Source organism: Polypterus senegalus, chromosome 6 (genome assembly GCF_016835505.1).
Source record: "Polypterus senegalus isolate Bchr_013 chromosome 6, ASM1683550v1, whole genome shotgun sequence".
Taxonomy (NCBI): domain Eukaryota; kingdom Metazoa; phylum Chordata; class Cladistia; order Polypteriformes; family Polypteridae; genus Polypterus; species Polypterus senegalus.
In genome coordinates, this window is record NC_053159.1 from 139,704,513 (window position 1) to 139,729,338 (window position 24,826).

General features: G+C 40.9%; 1 long non-coding RNA gene across 1 annotated transcript in view; it reads right to left on the reverse strand.

Moving 5' to 3' along the window:
- Positions 1 to 1,275: 1,275 nt before the first annotated feature.
- LOC120530592 overlaps positions 1,276 to 24,826 on the reverse strand; it is a 41,206-nt gene continuing 17,655 nt past the window's right edge. The window contains exon 2 of the long non-coding RNA XR_005633999.1: positions 1,276 to 1,581. This is a non-coding gene — a long non-coding RNA (uncharacterized LOC120530592). The remainder of the gene's footprint in view (positions 1,582 to 24,826) is intronic.

Consider the following 24,826-nt stretch of genomic DNA (forward strand, 5'->3'; position numbering starts at 1 on the left):
CCTAATACCACATTCAAAAAACTTATTAAGTGTGAAAATTACAACTTCATTATTATTTTTCAGTGTTAACAGCAGCTCCAATACTACTTTGATGTTCATGCTGTCACCAGTGTGCATGTATACTGTGTAAAAGATGAATCAACACACAGCATAAAGGTTTGGGGTTTCCGGCCCCGTATACTGTAAAATTATCCACAGCAAAAAAATAATCAATGGGTCAAAATACATAAACAAAGGTTCACATATGCAGGGCGTCAAAGATGGCGTCGGCGGACATTTTATGGAGGAAGAGCCGGAAGTGGAGGAATGCTGGGAAGGAACCGTGGGGGAAGATGGGATCGGTGACATCAGGAACAATGGAGGAGGAAGGGCAGAAGTAACGTGCTGCGGGAAGAATGAGGCTTATGGCGGCGGAGCGTCTTTTTCTGCAAGAAAGAAAAGGAGAAAGGTTAGTACCCCGCAACTCCCTGCCGGCGAATGTCTTCCCAAGTGTGTTAAGGTTCGTCCGCGGTCCCCTACTTGCGTGTGAGTGACAACTGATTTACTTACCATATATCTATATTCAGCTGTGTCCTTTTCAGACACTTGAACCCATTTGGACCTGAGCATTAACCCCTGGTACCACCATTCATATCCATGATTGCCTGGTTGTTCTGTTGGGCTACAATAACCATGAAACAATGATATGACTGAGAGGTATTGGAGATTAAAAAGGAAGCTCTGACATTTAGCTTTGTTCTAGTATTTGGCTCCTCCTCCTCTAGTGTGCAGTTTGCCCAACCCACTCATGTTACAATAACAAGATGGGAGTGGCCAAGGATGTAAAAACTGTAAGTAGCCTTTTCAGTGCTGTTTGGTCTAGTATTGCGCTTTGGTGCCTTTTTTTATGGCCCTCAGTAGTTTAAATAGCGGGACAATGACTCTGCATCACCTGCTCTGTCAATAAAGAAGGGAGATCCTGGAATAAGATATTAGATTCTGACTTTCTGCTTTGTTATCAGTGTGCATGAATGATGTCTCAGACCCAGAAGCAGATAATTTGATAGCACACATGTGATTACCTAGTAATGTTTTACTTTTAAACCACTAGCTAAATATGTGTTCTTTTAAACCATTACCATCTCAAATACTGTAAATATCTCAATGTTAATTTTTTTTAAATGAAGATTAGGAAGGCATGGCATTTGAAAATTTAATGAGACCTGTTTTGTAGTATAAGAAAGTTATAAGAAAACAAAAGATTCCGGTCAATAATGTATATTTCAGTCTACTTGCCTTGGCCTCCAGTGTGGCCTTCTGGGTGATTTCCAGCTCCAGAGAAGAGTGATGAAAGTTCAATCGATTTTATATTTTTCTACTTTCTCGCTGGTAATCTGCAGGGTGCTGCATCAGTTAACATTGTCAGCTGACAAAATAGCAGGGCAGAGAGTTGAATGCTTTAAAGACATTAAGCTGCTGTTTGTCAGATACCTCCTCTTCGGCCTGGCCTTCAATTTTGCTGCATTTATGGAGGTCATTAACACTTAAAGAGCCTAATTTACTGATTTATTTACTTTTGTATTCTGTTACCATTGCATCCATCTGAAACAAGAAGAAAGATTTATTTTAAAACTGTAGATATGAGAAGGGAAACTGCCAATGACAACTTTTACAAATTCCATCTCCAATCCAAAATACTTTTCAGTACCCTTTTTACCTTGCAATGGCTTTTAAACTTTCAAAGACAGATGTTAAAAATGTGAAGTCCTCAAAAGGAATGTGTTTATAAGAATGATGTTTTAGCCTTTATGCTCATATAAAGTGTAATTGTGTTGATTTTCAGTTGCATTTTAGATCCATGCACGTTACATTTTGCCACTCTATTGAGTGATTAGTGCTACTCAATAACTTATCTGCCGTGATCTATACTAATAAAAGGCAAAGCCCTCACTCACTCACTCACTCACTCACTCACTCACTCACTCACTCACTCACTCACTCACTCACTCATCACTAATTCTCCAACTTCCTGTGTAGGTAGAAGGCTGAAATTTGGCAGGCTTATTCCTTACAGCTTACTTACAAAAATTAAGCAGGTTTCATTTCGAAATTCTACACGTAACGGTCATAACGGTCGATAACGGTCGACAACATCCGCCATGTTGAACTTTCTTATTTATGGCCCCATCTTCACGAAATTTGGTAGGCGGCTTCCCTGCGCTAACCGAAACCGATGTACATACTTATTTCGATGGTATGACGCCACTGTCAGCCGCCATATTGAACTTTCCAACGTCACTAATTTTCTAACTTCCCGTGTAGGTAGAAGGCTGACCCCATCTTCACGAAATTTGGTAGGTGGCTTCCCTGCACTAACCAAAACCAATGTACGTACTTATTTCGGTGGTATGACACCACTGTTGGCCGCTATATTGAACTTTCCAGCATCACTAATTATCCAACTTCTCGTGTAGGTAGAAGGCTGAAATTTGGCAGGGTCATTCTTTACAGCTTACTTACAAAAGTTAAGCCAGTTTCATTTCGAAATTCTACCCGTAATGGTCATAACGGTTGACAACGTTCGCCATATTGAACTTTCTTATTTATGGCCCCATCTTCACGAAATTTGGTAGGCGGCTTCCCAGCGCTAACCGAAACCAATGTACGTACTTATTTCGGTGGTATGATGCCAAAGTCAGCCGCCATATTGAACTTTCCAACGTCACTAATTCTCCAACTTCCCATGTAGGTAGAAGGCTGAACTTTGGTACTTATTTCGGTAGTATGATGCCACTGTCGGCCGCCATATTGAACATTTCAACATTCTTTGTTACTTATGGGCCCATCTTCAAGAAATTTGGTACGCGGGTTCCCAACGCTAACTGAATCCTACTTACGTACATATATACATAGCTTGCAGCTCGGTCACCATGTGAGGCGTTGGGTCCCCATCCCAACGCCTCCCACGTTGTTGGCTGCCTGCCTATATAAGTCAGTCCGTCGCTCCGGTCTCTACATTCCCTTCCTTGCTTTGCCACGGGATTCACGTCTCCCTGCTGATAACTGCAGCCATTTTATTTAATCCACGGCTTCTCCGCTGTTTTATTGTTCATTTATTACGATTATAGTTATTGTTTAGGTATTTTAGAATTACTTTACATTGTTCAGGTACCCATTTCCTTTATCATTCCAACCGTACCCCCATTAACATGTCTATCGAGGTGATCACCATTGATCAAAGAACTGTCACGTACCAAATGGTTTCCATGCCCAGAGATGGCACCTGCCTTTTCCATTCTCTTTGTTACATATTGCATGGCCATATCAGGCTCACTCTTGATATCCGGAGGAACATTGTGTCTTATGTATTGAATGACTGGGACAAGTTCAAGGTGTGGACTGATGACGGTACAGGAGATAATTATACTACACAGGAGCACTATAAGAGTGAAATGCTTAAGCCCTTCACCTATGCATCTGCATGTGAGTTGATGGCTGCCGCTGAATTGTTTGGTTGTCGCTTTCACGTGTACCGAAATGGCCAAATATTTTACACCTTTCGACAACCGCCAATGCCTCTTAAACATCTTAGATAGACAGGTGACGATTTCAGTAGTGGACACTTTGATGTTTATGAATGTTTAAACTCTCAAAAGCTGGATGTGAAGTTATCAATGAAACTGGTTGTATACTTACAACGCTTGACAGATGCCGAATGTCTCTTCAACACAAGTCCTACAAATACTATCGTAATTGAAACAAACCATGAAACTCAAACCGATTATGACAGCAGCAATCCAAGCTGTGAGATTTGAAACAAGATTACTGTTCACATGGCCAACTGTACATTGCATGCTCAAGAGTAAGCTCAGCGCACAGCTTGGTCATATTACAACCGGAGGGCCGAACTCACAATGTGGTATACAAAGAGATCATTAACAAATAATTATTGGTATATTTTCCCGCAGTTTAAAAAGGTTTAATTTTCTCCTTAAGACAAATTTTAAGGCAGTACTTCGCCGCTGCGAAACGCGGGTATTTTGCTAGTCTTTAATAAAAGTCCAAAGAGACTGAATCAATTAATCAAGCGGCAGAGACTTAGTGATGTTACAGAAGGGAAGTCAGCCATTGCCAAAATCAATAACCCTAATAAATGAAAGTTTAGGAAGGTCTCTAAATTCACAAACACTAGATTTGTATCCCTGCTGTAATCAGGAGCAGAGTTCAGGAACAGTTTTTTTGCTATGTTTTGCTTTAATTTTCAACAAACTATGAACACTTTAACTGCCATTATGTCACAAACCCTATGGCATGTGTCCAGGAACTGTGTAGTATCATTGCCAGCAGGTACAGAAAATGACACCACCCATGAAAACTAGAAACACAAACTGGTAGCGCTCATACAAAGAAATGCACATAGTGATTGTGTAATTTCAAAATGGTGATAAAAATGAAAATAGCAAAATAATAAATTATAACATAAAAGTTGTGTCTAGAAACTGGTCTCAGCATCACAGGGCTGCTGGTTTATATCATATACGCTTTGTGACACTGAGCTTGTCATTTATCATACCTGGGCTTTAAGTGTAAAAAATTATTCACTCACTTACCAAATTATTAAGCACACTATACTAACTATAAGGCAGAGCCTCCTTTTGCTGTCAAAATAGCCTTAGACATATGCGGCATAATTCTAGATGTTGGAAACATCTTGGACAAGTTGAACAGGAGTGCAGTTTACACTGGGAGAACTGGAATGCAAAGCGAGATTTCAGAGTTTTGTTTGACATACCGTATATACTCGTGAATAAGTTAGGACTTGATTTTATCGTATAATTGCTGGTATTTTATAATGTCGGTCATATAAGTCGAATGCGGAAAACTCACGCTATTGGTCTAAGAGATTATGATACGCTAATGCCCACCTGAGAGAGTAACCATGGAGCACACTGCCTTTTTTTCTGTATGGGTGTGGAAATGTACCCATACAGCTCGTGCTCCTAACCTTTCTCTCTCTCTCTCTCTATTGTGCCAACGCAACCACACATACTATTCCGAAGTGACTTTTGCACTGATTTGTGTTTTTTGTATCTCCCACCCTCATACACCTTTATCGTAAGAGCATCCCTTATCTACGATGGAGCTTCAATCAGAATAAAATATGAAGCTGGTTTTAAATTAAACCTCATTGAAGTAGAGAAAGAAATTGGTAACTGCGCTGCTGCAACAAAAATCAATGCGTCTGAGAAATTGATGCGAGATTGGAGGAGGCAAGAAGATGCAAAAAAAATAACTTTAAGTGTCGCATTTTTAAACGGGAGTATAAGCCAGGGTTTGATTTTATGATCGATTTTTCGGGTTTCAAGACCCGACTTATACGTGTGTATATACGGTACTTAGGCTATATACGATCTTCAAGTCCCTGGGAGCTAACCTTGAGGTGGGTGTGGGATACGTGTTCTGTAATATATTTTTTTTTGTTTTGCTTTTGCACATATTTTTAATGGGTCTTGAGAAACTGTAAAATTTCAACATGTCCTGCTAGCATAGGTGAGAACCTGCTGCTACGTGAGCCAAGATGACTTTACACTTTCAAAGAGCCTCATCTCTCTTCTTCTTCTTCTTCTTCTTCTTCTTCTTCTTCTTCTTCTTTCGGCTGCTACCGTTAGGGGCCGCCACAGCGGATCATCTTGTTCCATATCTTCCTGTCCTCTACATCTTGCTTTGTTACACCCACCACCTTCATGTCCTCTCACACCACATCCATAAACCTTCTCTTAGGCCTTCCTCTTTTCCTCTTACCTGGCAGGTCTATCCTGTATTCCTTGGAAAGAAATCTTTCTCCCTGTTTTTGATGGAGAACACATAATCTGCACCTAAGAAAAGGAGCCACCTGGGAATGTTCACCAGCATCTTGCCATTGGCAAGATTTAACCCACCTAGGCTGTAAAGTTCTTTGTATCACTTTGCACCTGCTGTATTAGTTCTGATATAAATACATCTTAAAGCCAGTCTTTCTGTCTGACTGCTCCTAGCAGCTTGTGAGGTTAAGTTGTTTGTTCTTTGCCTAACTGTTGTCCCCTATGCGCATGAGGTGTTGCTTTTGTAAAATTCTTCTATTGGTGTTTAACTTGGTTATAATAAAGGTTTGAAAGTAAAGGCAGCCCCAGTCAGTGAGCAAACTGCCAGGGGGTAATATGCGGGGTGTCAAAAGGACATAAAACAGGTAAGATGTTAAAGGTAACAAAAACGTAATTGGTTTTGACATTTCGTCTCAACAACCCCATCTAGAAAAGAACCTAAAAGGTTAGTTGGCACTAGTTTTGATTACATAGCAAAACACCATCTGCTATTATTGGCAAACGCTAATCATCACCTTCTGGATGCTTTGCATTTACTCACCACGGTTATCTTTCTGTCAGGCTTGCATGATGATATTGTTTTAGGGTATACTTTATGGTGCCACTATTTGAACTGCTTTATCTGTTTAATTGTCATCTGAAGGACTTGCGAGCATTTCTTCATGCTGTGTCGACTAAAGAGATGTTGCATTTACTGGATTTTGTTTATATACTTCATAGTGTTTTATTATTTAAAGTGTAATATAAATTAAGGCACATGGAAGTATGGATAATTATCATCCTTCTGTGATAAACTGAAAATACTGTATTGTAAATCAGTGTTTCTTAAACTACAAATAGGAATGAGTCATGTTATGTGTGAATACGGGTTGCAATGAGTCGTGAATTACAATAGTACCGAATTGTGGAAATGCCAGTTTAAGTAAAAGTAGCGCTAAACAGAAAATTGTCGCTTGTAAAGGAAAAAGTAAGCCAGTTTAAAAGTATGGCGCTTACGTTTTTGTGTTGAAGGCACTGTCATGGAAAACAAATATGCATCTCAGCTACAGTATCTTGCTGTGGGTTTCGGCATGTTAGTACAAGCTCCGTATAAATGTTAGTCTCCATGCGTTTGTGTCCATGCAGCTGTCTCTCGTGGTGGTTTAAGAAAACGACGTAGTGAGAGATAAGTAAACAGATTTACTTACCATAGGAAAGGCATCGATGTGCACTGGTTTTAAATAGAAATGTGCCCAGGTGCATGCGTGGTGTGAATGTGCCAGCGTCTAACTTGATAGGTAAGTGGAGTAGAGGGGGTGGCGGATAATCTTTCCGGTTATATTTAAGGAGTTGGCAGCCAACAGGGCTCATCATTAGACCTAAAAGGTGAAGTAGGGATAAGCACTGCTGACATATAGAGAGAGAAGTTGTTTTACTCTCTTGATGGCTTGTAAATATTTCTTGTACATATATATCACAGAGTAGTTGTTTTTGATGGAGGTATATATAAATATATGGTTTGAGGGATAGTTTTTTTTGGAGTTGGGGCAATTGTTTTTCTTTTGTGTATATACACACACATGCACTTGATTTTTCTTGTAATTATTTTTCTCTGTTTTTCCATTTTGAGGAGCTTACTGAGCTAGTTTCAAAGAAGGAAGACTTGACGTGCACTGCACATACTGTAAATACTCACTCATTTTTTGTTTTTTCCTTAATTTTTTTTTTTTTGTTTTTACTTTTTGTTGGAGTGGCAGCACTGAAGGACTATGAATCAAAGCCCACATGACACTGCCTTGTTTTTGTTGTACAGCGCTCTTAAACTTGCACTTTTCACATGAATGAGAAAGGGTTGTGGATGGTTTGCAGAATGCTTTGTGGTGGGTTCCTGTGGGCAAAGGGAATAAGCCACCAATTCCCCCTCCATTATTGGCTGCGATGTTGTAAGAATGTTGTCGGTGACTCTACTTTGGGAGGTGGTTCTCACAATTGAGGTTCGTGAAGACACACAAAAGGGAAAATCAGTTTAAGAACCACTGTTGTACTATATATGCAACTGACGGTGTGCATCATTTTAGTTTAATCATCTTTATACAGTTAAGTGAAAATTGTTTTTATAGTATATTCATGTAAAATCTACTGTATATCCATAACTGTAAAGCACAATATCTGTTTGTTCGATCTTTACATAACATTTCATTGTTTAGGCCACAGATTTGATATTTAGCACACAGGTACTTCTCCCCATAAGCTATGTCTATCTATTATATAAAAAAAAAATTGGGCCGAGACGTGATCATCTCGGGGAGACACTTTGAAGCCCTAAAAGACTACTTGCATGCCACGCCCAACTTACAAACAAATTTCTCTGAGACACTTTAACATCCAGGGAGACAAGGAAGTGAGACAAAAGGACAGCTGCTGTACAGGCTTTTAAATGATCGTCGCGCAGCATGACATGCAGAACACGCAACTCGGTAGCAGCAGCTACTGTACAAGCTTTTAAAAGATCGTTGTGCATTTGCTGTTATCTATTGCAGGTTTGTATTCTTTGTATCAGAATTAAAAAAACAAGAATTTTGTATACAAACAAGCTTTCAAATTCTAACAATATACATTAAATGCAACAAACCTGAGGGTAATAAACTTACTTAATATATACTTTGTAATTAATTTTTACCTTTTCACCTTCTAACCCAGGCAATACCACGTAACTTAACTTAACTTGATTCTTTTAACTTCAACTGGTGAAGTGTTCATGGGGAATATGAGTTGTGGAGAGGTCAATATAGCTTGATGTGGCCACGTCTGTGCCAAACTATGATACTGAGTCCGGCTGTTATAACCTACTGCATAAAAGCTTTAAAAAATAAAGTGTGTGCAAGTGGATTATTTTTTAAATACTCTATTCTTCCCATATTGAAAAGATGCAGTGCTAGAATGAAAGTATTACTTTAATTTTATCTGGTTATTAGTTTACCCTGTGCTGTGGATCGGCTATTGCTGCGATAACCTTGGACACCCAACTCTGCAGTGATAAAGGCAAAGGCAGATATCTAATGATTAACTGTTAATTATGGCCCAGGTGAACAAAGCCAAGTCCTAATAAGAAGTGCAAGGCAGTAAAGTTGTAACCTTAAATACATCTTAAAATGCACAATATACAATACAATTTATTTTTGTATAGCCCAAAATCATACAAGAAGTGCCACAATGGGCTTTAACAGGCCCTGCCTCTTGACAGCCCCCCAGCCTTGACTCTCTAAGAAGACAAGAAAAAACTCCCAAAAAAAAAAACCTTGCAGGGAAAAAATGGAAGAAACCTTGGGAAAGGCAGTTTAAAAAGAGACCGCTTTCCAGGTAGGTTGGGCGTGCAGTGGGTGTCAAAAAGAAGGGGGTCAATACAATACAATACAATACAATACACAGAACAGAACAAATCCTCAATCTAGTATAAAAATAAAATAAAAATTTTACAAGTACGGAACATAATTTAACAGTAGTTGATGTCACAAAAAATGATTTGGATTTGTTTAGAGTCCTGGAGACCTCAGCCATCAAGCTGCCTCCCCACATTTGGCCAATCCATATCTGAAACAGCACTGGGCCAGCCAATTTGATGAAAGGACCCCTGTACCCCACGATTCCTGCGATCCTCCATCAGGGATGATTTTAACTTAGGCAGTCAAAACAACTTGGCAGATGGGCCGTGGCACCAAGTGCCACATTTGAGTACCAAGAAGAGAAACAGAACAGATGAGGAGGGTTAGTATCAAATTATAACATGTTATCATGTTACTTATGTTTTAGTGCTAATGACTAACAACGGAGATGCAGTCTGTACAGTTAATCAGCAGCTCTAGTCAGGATATGCTAAACTGAAGTAGTGAGTCATGCCAGTGAACATATTCAGCTTAGGAAAATTGGATACCCTTATCTGCGTACTATAAAAAGGAAAGAGTGAAGAGTACCTCAAGAAAACGTGCTGAACACTGCCAGCCATAGAGACGTGTGTGTGAAAGCCTACTTAGACAAAAAGTGAAGGTTTCAGTGACAATTGGAACTGTCCGTTTTTTGCAAGTCCAATGGGGGTTTCCTTAAAATGGCAAAATGCAAGATATGCTAAAAAATTGTAAGTACTGAGTAAGGCAGGCATTCCATTAGGTTTTTTTTCAGCATCAGGCTCTAACATGAGTTTTGATCTTTCAGTAAAGGTCAAATCAGAATGGTTAAAATAACTAGAGTAAGGCAAAGGTACTTTAGTGCAAAAACAGGAAGACAAGACTGGGTAGAATTGAGGTCAAACCAGAAGAGGACATAAAGATCAGCAACCCGATGAAAAGGGTAGACAGGCTTGAAGTCACTCTAAGCATTGGGTCATGAATAGAAGTCAAAAAAACCCTCAAAAAAGAAATTGGCAGTGAACTCTCTGTCTTTGAGAAAAAAATGTTTGCTTTCTTGAAACAAAATGCAGACAATTACTGAGCAAGTGACTTATCATTAAAGAAGTTAGCTGCCAAAACAGTGTGATCTGCCTCATGTACTTAGAACAATACTGGCAGGATCAGGTATAACTCAGGATTAGTCCCCCACTCCAAAATGTCTCCTGCAGAACAAAAACAATAGAAAAAGGGGAATTTGGTCTGAAATGGTTCAACCACATACACATACAAAATAATGACTCTGTAGAATTTTAACCTCTTTTTAGCTTTTAATTTAAGTATTTCACCATATATTGCTACTTCTCAGTATCAAATATATAAAGAAATTTTTTTTTTCCTCTCACATCATTTGATGTGCAGGTTAAGTTAAGTAATGAATCTAAACAGGCAGTGTCATGAGTGGTGGTGTGTGTGAATGGACCCTCCAGCCCTCAAATACCCTGAAATAGCCCTGAGATTGTTATATATTATGTTATGTTATAAAATATAAGAGCATCAGTAAATTATATGGGAGTTTAATCAAAAAACACTCACACTTACTTCCATCCATCCATCCAGCTGAATCCGAACACAGGGTCACGGGGGTCTGCTGGAGCCAATCCCAGCCAACACAGGGCACAAGGCAGGAACCAGTCCCGGGCAGGGCGCCAACCCACCACAGGACACATACCAAGCGACAATTTAGAATCGCCAATCCACCTAAACTGCATGTCGTTGGACTGTGGGAGGAAAACGGAGTACCGGAGGAAACCCATGCAGACATGGGGAGAACATGCAAACTCGACGCAGGAAGGACGCGGGAAGCAAACCCGGGTCTCCTAACTGCGAGGCAGCACCGCTACCACTGCGCCACCGTGCCTCCCACATTTACTTCCTTTTAAAATATTTCCTATGGAAATAGTTCAGTTTAGCAATATACTGCTTAATTTGCACAATGAGATTTTCAGTGAGCGAAAAATGTAAAATGATGAGCAACATTTAAAGTAAAATCAGCAACTTATTTGTGCCATATTTTAATGTGCATATGTCGCTGACACAATTGATATATTAATATATACTGTATCATATATACATACTACTGGTATGATATGATAATATATATGCATTATCATTTATGTGTGCCTGGGGTTCACCTTTCTGGCTCTGTTGAAGTAAGTAGACAACATGGAGTACTGTCACTGACTCTTCTTTTTCATCCATAGTCTCAAGAAACGGCCCAGGAAGATGCCTAGCATCTGCCCTCAGCCTACAGATGGTTCTAACCCATCCGGTTGGGACAAACAAAAAAAAAAAAAACAGGCGTCCCTGGAATATGGATCTCATTATTGGTAGCCAGTCAACGGAGACAGAGCTCCTTTCACTTGTTGCTGGAGTGACTTTGCTTTTGTTTAAGACCACTCGCTCTCAGAGTGGTTTTCTTTGTGCTTTTTTTCATTCTTTTGGCTGTATGCCTGTGAAATAAACACGCTGATCCAGCTGGTACCCCAGCCATTTCTCTTGGCTCCTGCCTGATCTGTCCATCATTCACTTTATATATAATCCAATGTCTGTCTGTTCGCATTTCACAAGAGAACTACTTAACGGATTTAGATCAAGTTTTTGCTTGAACATTCCAGCTGATTTTGTGACTTGTGTCATCACGCTAAGTATCATAGTTCGCTTACAAGAGCAATTAATTCAGGGTAATCCGAGAGAGCAGCTGCAGGCCGAGGGAAGGGGGAAGCGTGATGTCAAAAGTAGGGAGCCGGGCGGGGCCCTCCTCACTTACGTGCCAGCCTCCGTTTGAATAAGTCTACCTTTGGCCATGTTTTGGAGCGTACCTTGCCTCCTACCTGTTTGTTTATTGATTTTTTAAGTCTGTTCTGTTTCACTACTACATGAGCAGAGGACAGCTAGTAATATATATATATATATATATATATATATATATATATATATATATATATATATATATATATATATATATATATGTGTGTGTATAGCTGGAAAGAGGGCTGCAAGGTGGTGCAGTGAGTAGCTCAGCTGCCTCGCAGTTAGGAGACCTGGGTTTGCTTCCCGGGTCCTCCCTGTGTGGAGTTTGCTCCGGTTTACTCCCACAGTCCAAAGACATGCAGGTTAGGTGCATTGGCGATTCGAAATCGTTCCTAGTGTGTGCTTGGGGTTTGTTTCCTGCTTTGCGCCCTGCGTTGGCTGGGATTGGCTCCAGTAGACCCCCGTGACCCTGTAGTTAGGATATAGTGGGTTGGATAAGGGATGGATGGATGGATAGTTGGAAAGGGCAGAGCTTGAGGTGCTGAGGCCGAAAGTAATGCCATGCATCTTCTAATAGCTTCTCCTCCATTTCGGGTATATAAATGGATATGACATTAGTGGCTATGCATCATTTTCATCCTTTTTTTCATCCACCATTATGCCAATACCCTCAATGCACTTCCTCTACTCATGTGCATGACAATATATATAAATATTTTTAAAGTATACTGTATCTGTATTGTGACAGTCTGGGGACACTCAGACAACAAAAGAAAGCACTTCAGATGTTCCACATTCACACATTGTTTTATTTAAAATACAGACTAAAGAGCAATTTTTCAATCACAATAATTTACAAGCTGTCTGCATGTGCTTTAATAATTTCCTTCAGTAGGCTTTTCAGTTGCTAATAGTGCAAGTTAGAGTCCTTGATTCGACAGAGTGGCAAACAAAATAGTCCAGTCCTTTGTTTATGGGGTTAGGTCCCCTTTTCCTACGTAACAATACCCTTAGTAGGATGGAATTCCTTCTCTTTGGCTCACATGAAATAAACTGGCCCCAGAGCTTTTGGTTCCCCTTCATATGTGGAACTTTTGGGTAATGTGACTGGCAGGGGTTGGACTGTTGTTCTCCCACATTGTCTTCATAGGACAGTCTATGTATCCCAGGCTTCTGCTCTCTGCTTAGGCATCACAAGGTGGAGAAACAAACTGTATTATATGACTTTTCCAGTCTTTTAGTTAATTATTAGAAACATTGTTATCAGAGGTAGATTGAAAACTGGAGTAACATACATTTTCAGTGATATATTTAGTATGGAAGGTTGTTGTCATGGGGTTCATGCCATCTATTGTTTCTTTCCTTGGCTGTCTTCCCATATTTTTCATGTCTCCTTCCATGTGCTTCCATATTGTCTCATCTGCCTTGTCCACTGCCCACACATTTATGCCACCACCTCCACCTGGCACCTCACTTGAAGTCAGAGGCGACACCACTTGCCTGAATTTCCCCAGCACTTGCCGGTGGCCTCATGCTCAGGACAATAGACCACAGCTAGACAAGCATCCCTGATGCGCTTGCAGGTAAATTGTCGCGTCCTTTACGCACTGAATCAGCTCCTTGCTTGACCAGATGCTAGCCTGAATGATTTTACTATGTACCATTTCCTTTCTCCAGCCTCTACCCTCTCCATAATGTATATTTCAGTTTGTAAAGATGTTGCTTTACGTTTTCATGAGATACTGGGCAAATTATATTTATTAATTAAAAAAACATAACTAGCAGTAAAAATGATAATGATAACGTTATTAATATTATTATTAACAATACTAATATAGATTAGGGTAATTTATAATATTGTACTGTAATATTACAGTTGAAATGTAACTACAGTATGTGTGAAGTACTCATGTAAAATTACTTACCATTTTGAAGTACACGTTATTAACCTCAGACAATGACAATTCTGTGTAAGGAAGTTGAATGGTGAATACCACAGCACTCTGGTATACTAATACCTGCAGCAGTGCATACCTATGCCTATATTGTGTCTGTGGTAGCAAGAGACCCTTTTACAAAAGAGGTTAAGAGAATGAATATTGCAACAGACATGGAATCAAACCAGTTCCATTGGCAACACACATACGCATATCCATACCAGCACAAATTAGAGATGCTGGTCAAGTTAACCTGCAATTTTTTGAGATGTTTTAGGAATGCCTACTGTAGCTGAAATGCATCAGTTCATACCACCACGCTACCCTACAGGAAAGGTGATGCAAAGAGAAAATTGCATTTTGCGTTCTCTGTTAATTAATTGTGATTGTGATTTCCATATGAACATATTATAAAATGTAAAAAAGAGAATCAGTGAAAAGCCTCTCTTCAAAGCTGATTCATTCATTCATTTTCCACAGCTTAATAGTAGTCAGGCTCGTACGTTCCTTTTCCCAGCCACACATGCCAACTCATACTATAGGATCCTAAGGCATTCTCAACCCATTGGGAGATATAATTCTCCCAACTAGCCCTGGGTCTTCCCCGGGGTCTCCTCCTAGCTGGTCATGCTCATAAAACTTCCACAAGGAGGCAACCGTTTCAGATGCCCAGAATACCTGCAAAACTAATCATGCCAAACAAGTGCATGTGTGAATTCTTTTGGTGTACGCATACACAGAATTTTACTATACTGTAGTGTATGCATTAATCCATTCATTATTAATCAGTTTCAGAATCACAAGTATAAAGTAACAGTAACATATGTAGTCGAGTGAGGTACAACAAGTCCAAGTGAGAAATGTTGGGTAACCAACCTGATTGTCCCTGATTAACCAAATGAGTCAAAACAAAACAGACGTTCTGTGGTGCAAAATAGAACTCAAAGAGCTCTTGCATGTGACCAAAATTTACTTATACTTAGTTTAACCAGCTTGATTCCTGCCTTGTTCCTCACAAGACTGCAATGAAAAAGACATATTCAGAAAATGGTTGGATGCTCATGGTTTAACCAGTGTGGCATCCGGCCAGGGCTAGAGCCTGGCCGGGACGCCCAGGAGGACCGGAGGAGGGCTTGTGCCTCCTCCAGACTGCGAGGGGGCATCCACCCTGGTTATGTTGGGTGGCCTCGGGTAAAGGGCTTGGAAGCCCAGCCCTGTAGGGACCCGTGGCCACCGCCAGGCGGCGCCCCGGTGCCTGGATATCCCTGGAGCCCAGCACTTCCGCCACACCAGGAAGTGCTGGGGGGAAGACGACAGGGGACACCCGGACGACTTCCAGGTGCGCAGCTGGCACTTCCGCCATACTGGGCGTGGCTACGGAGGAATGCCGGGAAGCAGCTGGAGCCCATCCGGGTTCCTATTTAAGGGGCCGCCTCCGTTCAGTCAACGGCGGAAGTCGGGTGGAAGAGAGACGGAGCTGGAGAGAGGACTGGAGGCGGCCAGGAGAGAGTGGCATTGGAACTGTGAGGCCTGGACATTGGGGGATCGGTGCTGGAGGCACTGGGGTTTGTGTGCACTGTAACTGCAAATAAACGTGTGTTGGGTGAAATACGATGTCCACCTGTCTGTGTCCGGGTTCAAGTTCACACCAGCCTCGGTGAAAATAACCATAAACTGAGGAAGATCAAACAATGTAGGCCTGATTTTCTGTTGTGCATTTTTTTCCACAAATTAAATATACAAAATATTTTATAAAAAGTTGAGTTTTAATGTTTTTAGATGGTCGGAAGTGTCTTTTTCTTTGAAAATTCTCTGCAAATTATACAGATGTGTATGACTTCAGCTTATTTTGTCCTTGAATTTGCGAACATTGTAATCCTAGGACCACATGACTTCCTTTGTACCCTATTCTGATTTTCTTTAACAATAAAACATATTCATATTTTATAAAGAGGCAGAAGAACATGTACTTGCTGTAATTCTTTGATATACTCTCAATCAAACACCAGGATGCTTTAGAGTGTATGTGAGCACAAATCATATTTGAGAGGTTCTACTCTCTCGTAATGGCCACTCTGGGCATTTTTGAACACTGTGATGTTCACCACAGGGATGCTGAAATTTGTTCAAGGCTTGAGATCCCTCAACCAATCATGGAGAGACTAGTGACCCATTTATCTTAAAAAGCTCATTGTCTAGCCTTAGCTGCATGCTTATCTGTTATTTGACTCTCTGTAATAACAGTATACAGTACTATTATGTGGTACAGCATGACATTATGTGAATCACACTTGCAATCAATCAACAAACAACTCAAATTGTAATTTTCTCTTTATATCAAAATGTAAAAGGAATGGGTGTCATGGAAGAAGATGTAAGAAGAAAATAGTAATCATCGCTCATGCATGTTTGTATTTGTCATGAACATTTTCAACCTTCAGTGTCTGAGAGCTGGAACAAAGCAGAATGGGTAAAATGTCTGGCTCAGATAAATGTGTAATCTTACAGTCATTCATGCTATTTATTATTTAGTTTAAACTATCAGAAATCTGGAGTAATTGGGCATCTAGCATTTTGGACACTGGACTCTTGTAGTACATTTAAAAAACCGTACCTTTACAGTGTTTTGAATTCAGTGCTCAGTGATTATTCATGTAGAGTTTGCATGTTCTCCTTATGTCTGTTCATTTCCTTCAGGTTTTCTTTTCACATTCCTAAAGGTTGTAGTCCCACTGTACATGTGAGTGAGAGTGTGTGTGTGTGTGTGAATGGTTCTGGTGAAGTACTGGTGCCCTTTGACAGGTTTTGTTACCCACCATTCACAAAGCACTGCTGGAATAGGCTGCAGCTGTGATGGTGAAATGAATTAAGGAGGCTTGAACATGTATGCATATACGGTATGTCTTTTTAAGAGACAATGAAGATGTCTTAAAACACAGTGGGCCTAGTATATTAATATGAACACAGACTTATGCATGGGTACTGTTAATGAGGGCGTTGGGTCAATTGTCATTCCAAATCTAGAGTCATACTAGAGTAAAGTCGCAATAATAAAACTGAAAGTTAACACCAGATGCATCTGAGCCAGTGTTTTGCTACAGGCTATTTACAAATGTGGAGCTGTGATTGACCTCTCAGCCTAGCAAACCATAAACACAGAAGTATAATTTAGGTCGCTGAAATGACAAACTAAATATCCATCCATCCTCTTTCGCTTATCCGAGGTCGGGTTGCGGGGGCAGCAGCTTGAGCAGAGAGACCCAGACTTCCCTCTACCCGGCCACTTCTTCTAGCTCTTCCAGGAGAATCCTAAGGCGTTCACAGGCCAGCCGGGAGACATAGTCCCTCCAGCGTGTCCCCGGGGTCTTCTCCCGGTTGGACGTGCCCGGAACACCTTACCAGGGAGGCGTCCAGGAGTCATCCTGATCAGATGCCCGAGCCACCTCATCTGACTCCTCTCGATGCGGAGGAGCAGCGGATCTACTCTAAGCCCCTCCCGGATGACTGAGCTTCTCACCATATCTTTAGGGGAAAGCCCGGACACCCTGTGGAAGAAACTCATTTCACCCGCTTGTATTCGCGATCTCGTTCTTTCGGTCACTACCCATAGCTCATGACCATAGGTGAGGGTAGGAACGTAGATCGACTGGTAAATTGAGAGCTTTGCCTTACGGCTCAGCTCCTTTTTCACCACGACAGACCGATGCAGAGCCCGCATCACTGCGGATGCTGCACCGATCCGCCTGTCGACCTCACGCTCCATTTTTCCCTCACTCGTGATCAAGACCCCAAGATACTTGAACTCCTCCACTTGGGGCAGGATCTCTCCCCCAACCCTGAGAGGGCACTCCACCCATTTCTGGCTGAGGACCATGGTCTCGGATTTGGAGGTGCTGATTCTCATTCCAGCCGCTTCACTCTCAGCTGCGAACCGATTCAGAGAGAGCTGAAGATCACGGCCTGATGAAGCAAACAGGACAACATCATCTGTAAAAAGCAGTGACCCAATCTTGAGTCCACCAAACCGTACCCCCTCAACACCCTGACTGCGCCTAGAAATTCTGTCCATAAAAGTTATGAACAGAATCAGTGACAAAGGGCAGCCCTGACGGGGTCCAACTCTCACTGGAAACGGGCTCGACTTACTGCCTGCAATGCGGACCAAGCTCTAACACTGGTTGTACAGGGAATTCGACCACGTTCCGAGGGAAGTGGGGGACATTGAGTCCAAAAGGGCCATGTTCCGTGCCTCTATTATTGAGGTGGCTGACCGGAGCTGTGGCCGTAAGGTGAAGGGGAATGCGGCTTCGGTGGTTGCTGAGGCAAAAACTCGGGCATGGGAGGAGTTTGGTGAGGCCGTGGAGAATGACTTTCAGATGGCTTCGAGGAGATTCTGGTCCACCGTCCGGCATCTCAGGAGGGGGAAGCAGTGCAGTGTCAACACTGTATATAGTGGGGATGGTGCGCTGCTGACCTCGACTCAGGACGTTGTGGGTCGGTGGGGGAAGTACTTCGAAGACCTCCTCAATCACACTAACATGCCTTCCAATGAGGAAATGAGGAAGCAGAGCCTGGGGACTCGGAGGTGGGCTCCCCCATCTCTGCGGCTGAGGTCACTGAGGTGGTCAAAAAACTCCTTGGTGGTAGGGCCCCAGGGGTGGATGAGATACGCCCGGAGTTCCTCAAAGCTCTGGATGTTGTAGGACTGTCTTGGTTGACATGTCTCTGCAATATCGCATGGACATCAGGGACAGTGCCTCTGGATTGGCAGATTGGGGTGGTGGTCCCCCTCTTTAAAAAGGGGGACCGGATGGTGTGTTCCAACTACAGAGGGATCATACTCCTCAGCCTCCCTGGAAAAGTCTATTCGGGGGTCCTGGAGAGGAGGGTCCGTCAGATAGTCGAACCTCGGATTCAGAAGGAACAGTGTGGTTTTCGTCCTGGTCGCGGAACAGTGGACCAGCTCTACACCCTTAGCAGAGTCCTGGGGTGTGCATGGGAGTTTGCCCAACCAGTCTAGATGTGTTTTGTGGACTTGGAAAAGGTGTTCGACCGTATCCCTTGGGGAATCCTGTGGGGGGTGCTCCAGGAGTATGGGGTACCAGACCCCCTGATAAGAGCAAACTAAATATAACCACAAAATTTGATGCAAATGCAGTATAAAAATTATCTTTACATATTGAGAAATGATTTGTGTCTACTGCATCCACAGCAACATTTGCAGAGTATGTAACATTTCCATCCATTCAATGTACCATGTTAGATATTTTCTGGTGAGAAGCCAGCTATGGACAAAGTTTTTAGTGAGCAGGAAGTGAATATGAAGAGGGTGACATCAATCAGTTCATGAAAGTTGCAAATAACAGAGAGTTATATTTACCAAGTTTTAGCACAACTTTCAAGTTTCATTCTTTACAATCTTAAATGTAAGGAAAAATACTGTTCACCTATTGCTCTGTTCTGATCCTGAGTGAACACGATTTTTGTCTCCTCACACCTAGATTATTTCAATTCTCTTTATGCTGGCGTCTGTCGATCACCTCCAATTAGTTCTGAATACGGCAGCAAGGGCGTTAACTGGCACCAAAAACATACTGTAGATCATATCTCACCTGTTTTGGCTTCCTTGCGCTGGCTTCCAGTAGAGTATTGGGTGCATTTTAGGATTTTATTATGCATGTTTTAAGGCACTGCTTCTTCATACTTTACTGAACATCTTACTCCATTTTTAAAATCCAGGGCTTTCAGGTTCTTGATTTAGATATTATTAAATATTCTATGGACACATCTGAAGCTTATGGGTGACCGTTCTTTTGCAGCTTGGCCCTGAGGCTTTGGAACACTCTGCCTTCTGAAATAAGAGCTGCTGCTTTGATTCATAGTTTTAAATCCCAATTAAAAACATATTTTTATTTACTGCCATTTGGATCATAGTAAAGGGCTTATTCTTAACATTTGTTAAGATTTTTATGGAGTACTATTGTGTATAGTTTTTTAGTTATTTATGTATTTGTTTGTATTTATATTTATTAGCATTTAGCCTCTGGGAACCGTGTTTTAATAAATCACTTTGGTCACCTTGTAGTTATGTTAAATGTGTTATACAAATAAAGCTGATTTGACTTGACTTGATCCTGTTCTGCTCATTGGTTTCTGTTTTGATTGATTGGTGAAAAAGAGAAAGGGGGGGAGAAAATCAAAGACAGAAGAGAAACGGAAAGTACGGAGGGCTGCCATGTAAGTAAAGTTCCTGAGAAGGAACTCATTTCTTGTACACTTTATTAAACCATTACTCAACAGTAATAATGTATAAAGTAATATATTATTATTATACTTGTGGTTGTTGTTGTTTAGTGTTAAAAGAAGACCTACATTTATAAGTTTCTAGCAGGGAATTTACTGTCATGTCCATAAGTATTTGCACAGTGACAGACTTTTCATAATTTTGGTTCTGTACACCACCATACTGGATGTGAAATAAAGCAATCATTTTGTGATTGGAGTGTAGACTTTCAGCTTTAATTGATCCTTAACTACTCACACCATCTATCATTTCGTAAGTACTTGCACGGTGTACTTTATGCATCAGTGTTAAAATGGCTATTTATATGCGTGCTGTGAGGTTGTAATATAAGATATTGCAAAAATTTTAAATTGTACATGTTTTTTATGTAATTTAATACCATATTACTAGAACTATCTGAAAATAACCCTGATCCACTTCTCCAGTGCTCATTCATCATTGGTCACACTTTCATTCACTACAGGATTTGCACATTTATTATATTTCACTTTAGTTGTTGAATGTTTTTTGCAGACAAAGTCATTGCAATAACATTTCATCATTGTTATACATACATAAGTACCCACACGGTATACCAAATGCACCATATGGAACTTGCAACTGTGCATCCATTCATAAAACCGGTTGGGGGCACACTGGAGGGAAACCATTGCAACATTGTACTTGTAGTGAATCAAGCTGAGCATACAGGCAGATGTTACTGGTAGGTTTAAGTAAAAGGATGTTGGACAAAAATAACTTTGGTTTGGTGTACAAAATACGCCAGTGTGAGTAGTTAAGGGTTAAAGGAGTTTGCCAAAAATATTGAATGATCCATTTAGGAATGACAGCCATTTTTACACATGGTCCCCCCATTTCCAGGGGCTCAAAAGTATGTGGACAAACTACCATAATCACAAATATACCAGTAATGATCATATTCAATATTTGGTTGAACATCCTTTACAGTTAATGACTGCCTGAAGTCTGGAACCCATGGCCATCTCCAAGTGATGGGTTTCCATGCTAGTGATACTTTGCCAGTCCTTTACTGCAGCTGTCTTGTTCATTGGTCTTTCGTCCATCAGGTTTGTCTTCAGTAAGTGAAATGCATGTCCAGATGGGTTGATTGACTTGGCCTTTAAAGAATCTTCCACTACTTGGTATTGAAAAGCACTTGATTTGCTTTCACAGTATGGTTTTTGGCTCATTGTCCATCTGTACTGTGAAGCGTTGTCCTTTCAGTTTTGCAGCATTTGGCAGAATCTGAGAAGACAGTATATTCCTATACACTTCAGAATTCATCCTGCTCTTTCTGCCAGCAGTCATGTCATTAGAAAACACTAGTGACTGACTTCCATTGTCAGACATGCATGATGATCATGCCATAAAGCTACCTCCACCATGTTTTGCAGATGATGTGATATTCATCGGATCCAGAGCAGTTTCTTCTTTTCTCTTTTCACTATTCTGGTATATATTGATCCTAATTGTCTTGCCCAAAGAAATTTGCTCCAGGACTGGACAGGCTTTTTTAAGATGCATGAGATTTACCAGTGGTTTGCACTTTGTGGTAAACCCTCTGTCTGTATTTTCATGAAATCTTCTCTTGATTATGGACTTTGGCAATGATATGTCTACATCCCAGAGAGTGACCTTGGTTTGGCTAAATGGTGTGAAGAAGTGTTTCTTCACCAAGGAAAGAATTCTGTAATCATCCAGCACAGTTGTAATCCGTGATTGTCCAGGCCTTCTATAGTTGGTGAACTCACCAGTGTTTTCCTCCTTTTTAAGAATATTCCACATGATTGATTTGACCACTCCTCGTATTTCTGCTATCTCTCTGATGGGTTGGTTTGTTTTCTTAGCCTAATGATGGCTTGGGTTCACCTGCATGGGTAGCTCTTTGGACCTCATATTGAGAGTTCATAGCGACAGCTTCCAAATGCAAATTCCATACTTGGAGTCAATTCCAGAGCTTTTACCAACTTATTAGTTAATGAAGTAATGAGGGAACTGCTCTCACCTGCCTATGGAACAGCTTGTCGATCAAATATCCAAATACTTTTGAGCCCCTGAAAATTGGGGGGTAATGTATACAAATGTCTATCATTCCTAAACATCTCATACAATATTTTTGGTAAACCCCTTAAATTAAAGCTGAAAGTTTACACTTCAATCACATAATGATTGCTTTTATTTAAAATCCATTGTGTCACTGTCCAAATACTTATGGACCTTACTGTATATAGATTTTGCAGTTATTTCAAACAGCACAAATATGTTATATAAATCCAAAAGAAAAGTCGCCAACAAGGTCTTTCAACAAATATAAAAAACCTCTGCTACTGAATCTTTCGATGCCAATGCCAAGTCTCTTAATCCATGTGAAATGTATTGTCCATCTCCTCAATCCCCCAAAGTTTATGATAAGTCTTCAGCCATGGAGGCAAACTAATAACTACCATGACTGTGTAATAAATTCAACTTGAAAAATACCAAACTTACCTTTAAAAAGTACATATATGGTATTATACTGTTTACTTGCTTATTTTACAATGGTGATTTTGCATGTATATGTATTATTTAAAGCTATTTCAGTTAAATTTTCCACTAGCTGAAAAAAAATTTCACACATCCTGGAAATCCACCTTGCCACCTCACAGCTCACTTTAATCAAAAAAGCACATGAGCAACAACTTTTCTACAGAAATTTCCTTCAGGAGGGGGTGTTAGCTGAGTAGCCTGAGCCCCACAGCACAAGAAACATCTAAATAAAATCCAATGCAAAAAAATAGCATTTACAGTACTTCTTTAGCTTGCATTTGATGGAAAATGTAAAGTTTCTCTCTCTGTTTTGTTGCATACTCATTGTATTCATGTGTGTTATTATTAACCTGTTAATTTGTGCAAATTCAACTTTTTTCTTATTGAGAATACTTTGCCAAACATTAAAACATTTTGGTCTCGTCCGATGCGGGAGATGGACGTCTGAAGTGGAGCTCCGCTAGCAGTGGTGCTATTTTTCATATTATTTGCTCATTATTCTGAGATATCCTGTATTTATTCGACCCGAGAGGGACCGCTACAGTATATGTAGACACATATAAACATGGCCAACAAGAAGGAAAGAACGAAAGAATCGAAGACTAAAGCTACATCCAAGCTGCGATCAGCAAGCCCTAGCTCGAGATACGGCCTGTCAGAGACAGACCTGGATCAGATGGGCGAAAGTACAGACTCCTCGGGACCACGGTCCGCTACATCGTCGCCGGCTGAGAGCGAAAAAGGGGAGCGAAGGTGCGATCGTGAGTGCAGATGTGGATAGCTCGCCGATTGGAGAGGATTACCTGAAACTGGAAAAGGCCGGGAGGTCCGCGGCTTCAGTTACGCAATTACGCGGGACTGGAGCAGCGGGACACCGGCTTCAGCAGAGTCTGCTGCTTCATCTACGGCACAAGAAGGCACATTTGAGCTATCTGAACTGAAAGTGTTGCTCGCTGAGCTCACGCAAGATATAAAGGAAAGCGAGAAGGCTAATGAGAAAGCAACGGCAAAGGCACTTGAGAGACTGAAACAGGAATTAAAACAGGAGATGAAACAGGCCAATGAATGTCTGCGACAGGAAATCCAACAGGCAAATGAAAGGCTGCGACAGGAATTCCAACAGGCAAATGAAAGGCTGCGTCAAGAGGTCCAACTTGAACTTCGACAGGTGCTGGGCAAAATTGAAGAGCGCATTGAGAAAAACTCGGCTAAACTGAGCACGCTTGCTGATCAATTGGAGCATCTTAGTGAGACATTCACGAATCGGATCGAAATAGCGAACATCTAGCTTCCAGTGCCGAGGAAAGAGCAGTAAATGCCAGTTCGAATGTAAAAACTCGGAGAAAAACTTGGAGACAGACTGGCTGCTTTAGAAGATGGGAGTAGAAGGTATAATGTCAGAATTGAAGGCCTGCCGGAGAATCGAGAAAGTTTAAACCCTGTGAAATTCGCAACTGAACTTTTTTCTAAAATAATCGGGGGCGACTTTAAAGCAGAATCTGAGATAGCAGCGGCTTACCGCGTACGCGGATCAAACACCGTCAGACCCGACCAAGATCTTTTATAGTTCGTTTTGAACGATTATCATTTAAGTTAGAGGTGATGGAACTCCTCAGGAAAAAAGGAAAATATTATATATGAAGATTGCCACATTCGTCTTCCCTGACTTCTCTCCAGCAACAGCTATTAAGCGCGCAGCCTTCTATAATATTAAACAGCTGCTACGGCAAGCCAATGTCAAATCGGCCTCCTGTATCCGGCAAAACTGAAAGTGGAATGGCAGGGTCATTTCTATGTTTTCGCTAGCAAGGAGGAGGCAGAAAATGAGTTAAGAAAGCTGATCCGGGACTATTCTGATACATAATTGTGAGTTATGGCGGTAAATGATAAAGCTAGGATTAATAATCTACTGTCTGATCTATTTGTTTTAAAATACGGGTTTTTATCAGCATATATTCTCATATTCTTATTATTATTACTTATTATTATTATTACTTACTTATTACTTATTATTACTTAGTATTACTAGGGCTAAATGTTTATGTT